Here is an 11,770-nt window from a genome sequence, read left to right as displayed (position 1 = left end):
TGTCTATTTATTTGGCGCGTTTGATTCAGTAATACACCGGTTCCAACTCGCCCAACATGACTACAAAGTATTTAATAAGTTTACCTGTAAACTTGGTCCAAACATTTCAAACAACGTTCCTAATCCAACCTCAGGTATCCTAAAATAATCGATACAATTTAAGACGGAATATACTCTATTCAATATTGGGGGACAAAATGTGAAGCGCGCTCCAGCTCACACGCAACAAACAATAGAGTCCACTTGGCTTGACACTTAGAAAGAACAGATGTACTTCTTAATTTCTCAAAATAAAAACATCAACCAATTTCTAAAGACTGTTGACATCTAGTGGAAGCCATAGGAACTGCAACCAGGTTCCTCATAAATATAGTTTCCCATAGAAACCGAATTGAAAACACAGTGACCTCAATTCTTTTTTTTCCTGGATGGTTTGTCCTCGGGGTTTCGCCTGCCAAATAAGTCCTCTTATACTCACAGACATTATTTTAACATTTTTAGAAACTTTAGAGTGTTTTCTATCCAAATCCAGCTTCTGGGCCTGAGTAACAGGTAGTTTACTTTGGGCACGCTTTTCATCCAGGCGTGAAAATAGTGCCCCTAGCCCAAAGAGGTTATTAATTAACAACCGTTCCATAGGTGCATGTTCATTAATTGTTTATGGTTCATTGAATCATTGAAGCATGGGAAACCCGTGTTTAAACCCTTTACAATGAAGATCTGTGAAGTTATTTTGATTTTTTACGAAATTATTGTTGAAAGACAGTTTCTTTTTTTGCTGAGTTTATGTTGCTGATAATATGCTAGTGGAAGATAAAAACCTTGCTCACAGTTAGGCTACACTAAGCACAGTTCCTCAGAAAACCTACCACAACAGATACACCGTTTTAATGTGTTCTTTTATTTTCCCTCCACTATGCTGCTTGAGGATGAAAGACAGACACTTCAAAGCAATACCACCCGGTCTAACCACATTCCCGAGAGCTACAACATCTAATCTCTCAACCACAGCTCTCGATTTCTATCAAGATCCTAATTGAAAGATGCTATTCATCAGGGACTCCAACATTTTGTAGGTTTATAGCTTATCTCCCGCAATTCTACACACGGTGTGATGGGGTGCAGAGAAAAGCTCATGTCTAATGTGTATTCATGTGATATATGAGTGACTCAAACATTACAACATTGTCTATAGTCTAAAAAAACAACGCAAAAAAAACGTTAGCTGACGTGGGCTAGTTGATCTGGACATTTCCCGACAAGTCATAAAAAGCTCTCGAAGGTCTGCAATGATTGACATGACAAGAGGAACTGATGATGCACTACCCAATTTCGAAACTGCCCTTTGTGCATTCTACTATTATGACTTTCAAGAGTAAGTTGACAGCCAGATTGAGTGTTTGCCCCCCCCCCCCTGCCGAACCCTCCGTTTGGGAACCACTGCTATACTAGCGGCTAGAAGCACACTGCCGTTGTTGTTCAAGTGAGTCACACACCGCCGGCACAGTTTTCATAGCTACATGGTAATAATCAATTACCCCAAATTAATTAACACCCCTGTCTCATTAGAACACTCCCATCCATCCACCCGCCCACACACACACACACACACTTCTTCTCCCTCTCTGGGAGCTGGTCACACACATCCAGCAAAGACAGACTACAGCGAAATACAAAGTTCTCGAGCCAATGTTGGGTCGTGGCCTGGTATAGGTGAAATTATACAATCGCTTTGCATGCTATGCTAACGATATGAGCGCTTACCGCACTGTTACATACACTCTTAGGGGACAAAAAGGGTTCTCTTTTATCCAAAGGAACTTAGTCATACGCATGAGTGGCCCCAGCAGGAATCAAACCCACGACCCTCGGCATTGCAGGCGCCATGTTCTACCAACTACGACACACAGGACTGCTCACGGCCTGTTGTGTGATGATGTTGGGGAAGCATAAGAGTGTGTCGGAAGTGTTTCCTAATGTCGGCAAGTGACTTTGCTGTTCAGCCCAGCCCAGCCCAGCCCCCCGCCCCCCCCCACACACACACACAATGATCATAGATGGGATAAAGAAACAGGTATTGAGTTTGCCAGCCAAATGAACCCCTGCTGTAGATAGTGGCAGCAAAGGTTTGTACTTTGTACACATTTACAGAACACAGATATATATCCACAGACATACAAAATCACTCTCTCAGATGCACTCCTCAAACAACCCAACATCTTTGAATTCAGAGCTGTCCTCAGTCGCCCACTTCCCAGCAAGCTCTCTTCTTCATACCAGAAAAAAAACCTCTTCTTCCCTTGAGTCAATCAGGCCGGTAATGTATGGCCTCAATAACCCCGTTTATATATGGTTCTAACATGCGTCCTTTTTTTCCTGATCTTGTGCGTTTCTACTTACAAGATCTGATCACAAACAGTTAAAGATCTGATCACAATCAGTTCACAATGCCCCTTTTAATCATCTACACCTGTCTGAAAATGTGAGCACAATCAGACCGTGGACATGATCCGTGCACAGGGCTTCTGTGTCGCCATAGGCCTCTGATGACGGGATCCCCCTTGCCAGCAGGATAGAGAAATATCTGTTTTTAAATGTCTCTCTCTTTCTCTGCTCAGGCCTCTGAGGTCAGACCCTGTAGTCATAAAGCATGGCGCTCTCTCAGAGGAAGGCCGTCTCTTACAGAGATGTGCAGTATCAGGTGGCGTTCCCTTTTCTCTCGCTGTTCCCCGGGCCCTTTGTCACGTCACAGATCTATGGCATTCCAAATCTCGCATTCGGATGAGTCAGATGGATGCACGTTCCCGAAAAATGTCACATCCTTTGGAAGTTTGCGTGGTTAGGCTGTTGACCCTGTATGTGTGACGGTTAGATACTGAAGGAACAGTGGTATGTAAAGGCCTACTTCAAGACGGCACATAATGACAGCCATGTTACATGAGCTACAATGCTTCCCTCTTTTTGCTCTGAGGGAGATATGTAGCTACATGGGCAAAGAGTGAGAGTGCTGAATGATGTGGTAGCAGGCTCTCTACTGTCCTAATGTGAAGTTCAAATCAAGTACTTGGGTGGCCTATTCAATCAAAACCCCGAGACAGGGAGTTTGCAGGGCAGGACAAAATCGATGCATCGGCACGTCGAGTTGCGTGGCCAGCGAGTGTTCTCCTGCAGCACACGCAGCCCACTAGACTCATACAGTACAATCAAACCACATGTCACACCGCAGTAACTGAAGAGGACAGCATGGCTTGACGATTCCTTGGTCATAACAGTGGGAGCTTGGGGCCATCACTTTCTCACGTTTGAATAGAGTCGCTCCAATCCATTTCTGAAGGAATTCTTGGGAAAAACACATTGGTGGTCCCACCTGTCAAGGATACTGGCTAAGAAAATAGACATTGTTATGTAACTTCTTGATATGCGGAGCGATTCACAGCAGTCCTCCAGCATGGCACACACACACACACACACACACACACACACACACACACACACACACACACACACACACACACACACACACACACACACACACACACACACACACTCTGCACAGTGCACACACAGAGATATTTGCCAGCAGCACCTGACACTCGATCATGGTGTTGTCTCCATGCTTCCCCCTGGGGCGGGCGGCACAATCCCACGTCAGAAACACATTACACTCGCAAGATTGAGGAGCCGGCGGCCATTATCTCTCTGCTACAGTGCTGCTCCTGCGGAGAGAACGAGGTGGGGAGGGAGAGAAAGAGAAGGATTGAGGGAGGGAGGGGGGTAAAATGTTGAGAAGGAGGGGGGAGGGAGAGAGAGAGGGGAAATAGAGAGATAGGGAGATGATCTTGAGGATAGACAGTGGTATGGAATATTAAAGACAGAGAGATGGAATATGAAAGACAGAGAGATGGAATATGAGAGACAGAGAGATGGAATATGAGAGACAGAGAGATGGAATATGAGAGACAGAGAGATGGAATATGAGAGACAGAGAGATGGAATATGAGAGACAGAGAGATGGAATATGAGAGACAGAGAGATTGAATATGAGAGACAGAGATGGAATATGAAAGACAGAGAGATGGAATATGAGAGACAGGGAGATGGAATATGAGAGACAGGGAGATGGAATATGAGAGACAGGGAGATGGAATATGAGAGACAGAGAGATGGAATATGAGAGACAGGGAGATGGAATATGAGAGACAGGGAGATGGAATATGAGAGACAGAGAGATGGAATATGAGAGACAGAGAGATGGAATATGAGAGACAGGGAGATGGAATATGAGAGACAGGGAGATGGAATATGAGAGACAGAGAGATGGACTATGAGAGACAGGGAGATGGAATATGAGAGACAGAGAGCTGGATATAGAGACAATTAGAGGGAGCAACAATAAAGGAGGGAGAGCGAGAAAGAAGGAAAGTAAGAAACCATAGAAAGGCAGGTGAGAGACAATGAGAAAATTCAGAGAGAAGAAAGTAAGGGCCATGAAAAACACAATTTTGGCACTACGTTATTGTCAGGCAGAGGCTTCAGCTGTTGTTGATGTTGTGTGCCTTTGTGTTTGGCTTTTCATTCAAGCCAAATCATGTGGCATGGTGTTCTCATCCTCTGGTGTAAAATAGCTTCAAGGATCAAATGTTGATTCAGATTTGAGCACATTTTTAGAAAGCAATCATGTGCTTGTCATTGCATGTCATTTTAATCACATACACTTTTTAAAGCTATTGACTATACATTAGCATATTGCCTTTAGGGCTTTCACAACCACACCATAAATGCATTCACTTAAGAATGTCTTACAGGCGATATCAGTAAGAAGGGCACCTCTTCATGTTGGAGACTCACACAACCTGAATAATGTTGGTCATTGACTACATGTCCCATGAGGCTATGCAACAAGGTATCATATTAGAACGGCAGGCAGGGCTGAGAGAGCTTTCAAGAAGAAGAGAGTTGGGGTTTTCCTTAGACCAGCATGCTCTATAACTATGGTCCATGAAGGAGCACTGCCCAAGATGGACACTGAAAAGCTTGTTTACTGTTGAGTCCTCTGCTGGATAGGGTGTGTGGATGCGGTGGGTAGGGGGGTGCAGAGGGGAGGAGGGAGGGGAGGACTTATGGGACATAGGGGAGGGGAAGATGGGAATGCTCCATGGCTGGTCAGTGGAGATGACCAAAGGAGGGGTCAGGGGAGCAGGGCTGCCAGGCAAGACAAATGTCCTCCTGCAATGAGAGGAATGGACCGATGGTTTCATCTCAGCTGAAGATAAACAACAACCGCTGGGCCGAGAGAGAAAGGGGGCTTCTGTGTGTGTGTGTGTGTGTGGATGTGTGTGTGAGAGGGAGGAGAGATAGATTGGTATAGAGAAAGAAAGAGAGAGGTGGGTGTATTGGGAATCCCATGTGTACTCCATCAACAACACAGTGGCTCATATTCAAAAGAGACAAATTCCACCGATTTTTGGGTTTAAAACCTTATTTCCTCAACAAACACCCCTTTCATTTGATAATTAGTTCAGCTCAACAAAGACGGCTCAAGAGGAGGAAATGTGTTACACGTTTTCATTGACTTCACTCATTCGGTCTATTTTCTCTTTTCTCTCCCCGTCCCTCACCCTTCCAGCCCCAGTATCTGTAGAAAGAGGGGGGAAACCGAGAGAAAGGGAGGATGCCGGAGGACCCCATTTCCTCCCACCGGTGTAATTTATGGTCTTCCAGCAAAGAGGCAGTTAACACAAACCCAATCAGAGAGAATCCAGAGACAGAGTGGGAAAAGAAAAGGAGGGAAGAGGGGAGAGTAGGCTACAGAGAGAGGAGTGAGAGTGAGAGGAACGAGAGCAGCTGGACTGGCCCAAGCGTGTTTTAAAAGGGGGTGGAAAAGGAGGGGATGAGGGCTGGGCACTGCCCCGGGGTATGGGGGGGAGGGGTCTTGACCCCCATCAATCTCACTCAGGGCTCACTTAACTACACCAGAGGGGCCCGGGCCCCAGGGTGATGGAGGGGGCCCCTTGCCACCGAAAGGCGCGGAAGAAACTCCCCTATTGTGCGTGCCCCTGGGGAGGGATGGGACCCCCTCAAACACCCTCCACTCCCCCGTAGTCCTGCCACGCTGACCCTCTCTAGCTTCCAGCTGACTACAAGAATCTGTCAGCGTGTGTGTATCGTTCTGTAAATTACTCTACCTCTCCCTCTCTCTTTCTCTCTGTTTGGTCTCCTCCTGTGCTTGGCTGATGTCAGAATCCCTACTGGCTTCCTGCTTGTCTTCCACGGCAATCCCTTACGGGCCTGCAAGTGATCCTACTCTCCACACACACGCGCGCACACACACACACTCGGGGAGGAGACTAATCCGACAGAGAGAGGTGGGGTGATGCAGAGAACGAAAGAGTGAGAGGGCGGGGAGAAAAAGAGGAGGGAAGACATGAAGAGGATGGGGAGAAAGGAGGAGGAGAGGGAGAAGGAGATGCAGAGTAAAAAATACAAAAACAGAGGGAGTGAGAGGAGAAACGTACACGGCGACGGATAAGGAGGAAATGAGATGGGACCAGGGCAATGGAGGAACAGGGGTTATAGGTCAAAGGAAAGAGCTGAGAAAAGCACTGACGTAGACTCCCTGGTGGACGAGAGGGGAAGGAAAGAGAGAGGCATCTTAAGACAGGAAGAGAGGCAGATGACTGGAGAAAACTCCCCGCCTCGGGGTTTTGATTGAATAGGCCACCCAAGTACTTGATTTTAACTTCACATAAGGACAGTAGAGAGCCTGCTACCACATCATTCAGCACTCTCACTCTTTGCCCAAGTAGCTACATATCTCCCCCAGAGCAAAACGAGGGAAGCATTGTAGCTCATGTAACATGGCTGTCATTATGTGCCGTCTTGAAGTAGGCCTTTACATACCACTGTTCCTTCAGTATCTAACCGTCACACATACAGGGTCAACAGCCTAACCACGCAAACTTCCAAAGGATGTGACATTTTTCGAGAACGTGCATCCATCTGACTCATCCGAATGCGAGATTTGGAATGCCATAGATCTGTGACGTGACAAAGGGCCCGGGGAACAGCGAGAGAAAAGGGAACGCCACCTGATACTGCACATCTCTGTAAGAGACGGCCTTCCTCTGAGAGAGCGCCATGCTTTATGACTACAGGGTCTGACCTCAGAGGCCTGAGCAGAGAAAGAGAGAGACATTTAAAAACAGATATTTCTCTGTCCTGCTGGCAAGGGGGATCCCGTCATCAGAGGCCTACGGCGACACAGAAGCCCTGTGCACGGATCATGTCCACGGTCTGATTGTGCTCACATTTTCAGACAGGTGTAGATGATTAAAAGGGGCATTGTGAAGTGATTGTGATCAGATCTTTAACTGATTGTGATCAGATCTTGTAAGTATAAACGCACAAGATCAAGAAAAAAAGGACGCATGTTAGAACCATATATAAACGGGGTTACTGAGGCCATACATTACCGGCCTGATTGACTCAAGGGAAGAAGAGGTTTTTTTTCTGGTATGAAGAAGAGAGCTTGCTGGGAAGTGGGCGACTGAGGACAGCTCTGAATTCAAAGATGTTGGGTTGTTTGAGGAGTGCATCTGAGAGAGTGATTTTGTATGTCTGTGGATATATATCTGTGTTCTGTAAATGTGTACAAAGTACAAACCTTTGCTGCCACTATCTACAGCAGGGGTTCATTTGGCTGGCAAACTAAATACCTGTTTCTTTATCACATCTATGATCATTGTGTATGTCCTTGTATGTTTGATGTCTGTCCGTGTGTGTGTGTGTCCGTGTGTGTGTGTGCAGGTGTGTGTGTGCTGGGCTGGGCTGGGCTGAACCGAACAGCTGGCTCATCTCCTCTCTCTGGGTTAGTGACGGCTCTCACTCACAGACACACCAGAGGATTTTGTGGTCTCACAAGGCCACGCTGCCATCTGATAGGGCCACTACAGGAGTGCTATTTATCTAAGGTTAGGTTACAGCAATTACAGCAGAGTCAGGCAGACTGACACACACACATGCATGCTAACACACACGCATGCACGCTCACACACAGTGATACACACAAACACACGCACACACGCACACACCCAATTATAACAAAAGCAGTCACTCTCTCTCTCCTTCTCTCTCACACGCTAAACACAGCGAAAGCGCTACACCGTTTGTCACTGACAAGCTTCTAGCGATATTACCGATCTGACATCGACCTCCGTCATGCTGCCCTCTCCTCTCATCAAACTCTCTCTCCCTCCCGCCCCCCCTCCACCTTCGCTAACCCCTTTCCTACCTGTCACCTCATCCATGACAATGCATTTACAGCCGAAGCCCTCCTCACCCCTTAACGTCCACCCTCCTTACCCCCTAGCTCCCCCCCCCCTTCATGCCTGCTTCCCTGTTTATGAAACCAGATGCTGCTCTGTGAAACACTGGCCTACCGCCAACAACCTCATTATATTATGCACATTGTGGTTCACACAGTACTGGTTCATATAGTACTGGTTCACACAGTACTGGTTCACACAGCACTGGTTCATATAGTACTGGTTCACACAGTACTGGTTCATATAGTACTGGTTCACACAGTACTGGTTCACACAGTACTGGTTCACACAGTACTGGTTCACACAGCACTGGTTCATATAGTACTGGTTCACACAGTACTGGTTCATATAGTACTGGTTCACACAGTACTGGTTCATATAGTAATGGTTCACACAGTACTGTTTCACATAGTACTGGTTCATACAGTATTGGTTCATATAGTACTGGTTCATACAGTATTGGTTCATATAGTACTGGTTCATACAGTATTGGTTCATATAGTACTGGTTCATACAGTATTGGTTCATATAGTACTGGTTCATACAGTATTGGTTCATATAGTACTCAGCTCATACAGTATTGGTTCATATAGTACTCAGCTCAGAGAGAATGAGGTGGATATCTGGGTTCTAAACGAGGAGCAAATCAGTAAGATTACCCTTGATCCAGAACAAGTGGGGTTTGAGAGAGTGTGTGTGTGTGTGTAGACATGTTTATTTATTATTGAAGAGCAAATTCTATTCAAGGATTTTCCTAATGACACATTTTTGCCCCTGAATTTAAAAAAAAGTATGAAACACACCTTGTTGTTTTTATTATTTAACTAGGAAAGTCAGTATTATTATTTACAATGACGGCCTAGGAACAGTGGGCTAACTGCCTCCTGCCGACAGATTTTTACCTCGTCAGCTCGGGGATTCGATCAAGCAACCTTTTGGTTACTGGCCCAATGCTCTAACCACTGGGCAACCTGCCTTCATGTTACATGAAGAGAAACACTACCAAATATTGTTGACACATTGGAATCCAGCTAAAGTTGTAATTTGTTATAAATGGCATCTTATTAATTACTCTGTTGTTTCTTTGGGATTAATTACCATAATATATCATTTAGCACTCGATTGTTATCACTCGTGTGGAATTAATGAATAACTAATTGTTAATAACATGAATGAATAACATTTGGACACCTCTATTCATTCCGGTCATTTTAGAACCATGTGGACCAGCAATGTGGACCAGCAACAGCAGGTTTCTTCCCCCCCCTCGTGTTATTCAACTGTTGCCATGCGCCCGCAACAGAGAGAACGCAGATGTGCGAGTGCCTTTTGAACTGTAAAACCACGTGGACTTCAACACCTAAAGGTTGAATGGAAATGGAACGCCGACTGTACGGAGCAGCATGTTTTGTATCTATTTTCTCCTTCATCCAACGAACCAGCTTGAGATACTAACGATGCTGAATGTTTCTGGGGTCTACATCTTTGTTTTGGGGCCTGTGTGTGTGTGTTTAGTTGATTTTCTTGTATAATAATTGGCCTATACCGTTGAAATCCTTCTTGCCTAGCAGTTTTGATTGAATGGGGACCTCACACAGCAATCCTATGACTTATTCTCTATTGGGCTTGATTGACTCAGGAACTGTCCTTTATGGATCATGTTCGAGATAAGTCCGTGTTCTGTTCTAGCCTATGATGAACAAAAGCCAGACTTTATCTGGTAAAAACAGGCCCACCCAGTCATTCACGGCTCTGTGGTGCCACTGTCTCCCACTCCCATGACCTCTGACCCCTAGAGTAATGTCACCCCCAAGGCACTGGTAAATTGACCCCCTCGGAGATGGACGCACAAGGACCCTCTGTTTGCGTTGTCGGAGGAGGGGGTGGGGGAGGGGTCCAGACAGCTTGGCTACAGGGTGACAGGGAGGGACACCGGGGCGTGTCATCTATTCTATCCTTCTATCCTTTCCTGTCCCGTCCTGTCCCTGGTGCTGTTGCCACAGTGCCTGGCAGATGTCACCAGGTGCTGGCACCTCTGGTAGCTGGGTGACAGCCAGCCAGAGGCCACAGTTACGTGTCTATCACTTAGACCTCTGCCACCCGACCCGAGTCTGACGGGCCCCGACATTATACAACGGGTTAGAGCTGGGTAGGGCCTGTTTTTTCATCAATAACAAGGGGACAGGAAGGGCTTGGGTATCACTAAATTGCGAAGATCACAACATGGTGTCAGACGTGCTTCAACCTGGTCAAATATAAAACAGGAAAGAATATTTCACAGAAAAGAACAATGTTTCTTGAGTTTTGTCGGAGTTTAGAGTGACGAGAAGTAGCTAACAGCTAACTGCTTTCTCATGTCTCTTCATTGAGCAGAGCAGCCCAAGCGACGCCGTTGCTATGGATACTCACAGTCCCAGAGCTGCCATGAGTACTGGTTCACACAGCACTGGTTCATATGGTACTGGTTCATATAGTACTGGTTCATATCGTACTGTTTCATATTGTACTGGTTCATATACAGTTCCTTGCGAAAGTATTTGGCCCCCTTGAACTTTGCGACCTTTTGCCACATTTCAGGCTTCAAACATAAAGATATAAAACTGCATTTTTTTGTGAAGAATCAACAACAAGTGGGACACAATTATGAAGTGGAACGACAAATGCTCTCCATCCAACCTCACTGAGCTCGAGCTGTTTTGCAAGGAGGAATGGGAAAAAATTTCAGTCTCTTGATGTGAAAAACTGATAAAGACATACCCCAAGCGACTTACAGCTGTAATCTCAGCAAAAGGTAGCGCTACAAATTATTAACTTAAGGGGGCTGAATAATTTTGCACGCCCAATTTTTCAGTTTTTGATTTGTTAAAAAAGTTTGAAATATCCAATAAATGTCGTTCCACTTCATGATTGTGTCCCACTTGTTGTTGATTCTTCACAAAAAATACAGTTTTATATCTTTATGTTTGAAACCTGAAATGTGGCAAAAGGTCGCAAAGTTCAAGGGGGCCGAATACTTTCGCAAGGCACTGTAGTACTGGTTCATATAGTAATGGTTCACACAGCACTGGTTCATATGGTACTGGTTCATATAGTACTGGTTCATATCGTACTGTTTCATATTGTACTGGTTCATATAGTACTGTTTCATATTGTACTGGTTCACACAGCACTGGTTCATATAGTACTGGTTCATATAGTACTGGCTCACACAGCACTGGTTCATACAGTACTGGTTCATATCGTACTGTTTCATATTGTACTGGTTCACACAGCACTGGTTCATATAGTACTGGTTCATATTGTACTGGTTCATATAGTACTGTTTCATATCGTACTGGTTCATATTGTACTGTTTCATATTGTACTGTTTCACACAGTACTGCTTCATATAGTACTGGTTCATATAGTACTGGCTCACACAGCACTGGTTCATACAGTACTGGTTC

Source organism: Oncorhynchus masou, chromosome 14 (genome assembly GCF_036934945.1).
Source record: "Oncorhynchus masou masou isolate Uvic2021 chromosome 14, UVic_Omas_1.1, whole genome shotgun sequence".
NCBI classification, from domain to species: Eukaryota; Metazoa; Chordata; class Actinopteri; order Salmoniformes; family Salmonidae; genus Oncorhynchus; species Oncorhynchus masou.
Note: the sequence above shows the minus strand (reverse complement) of the source record.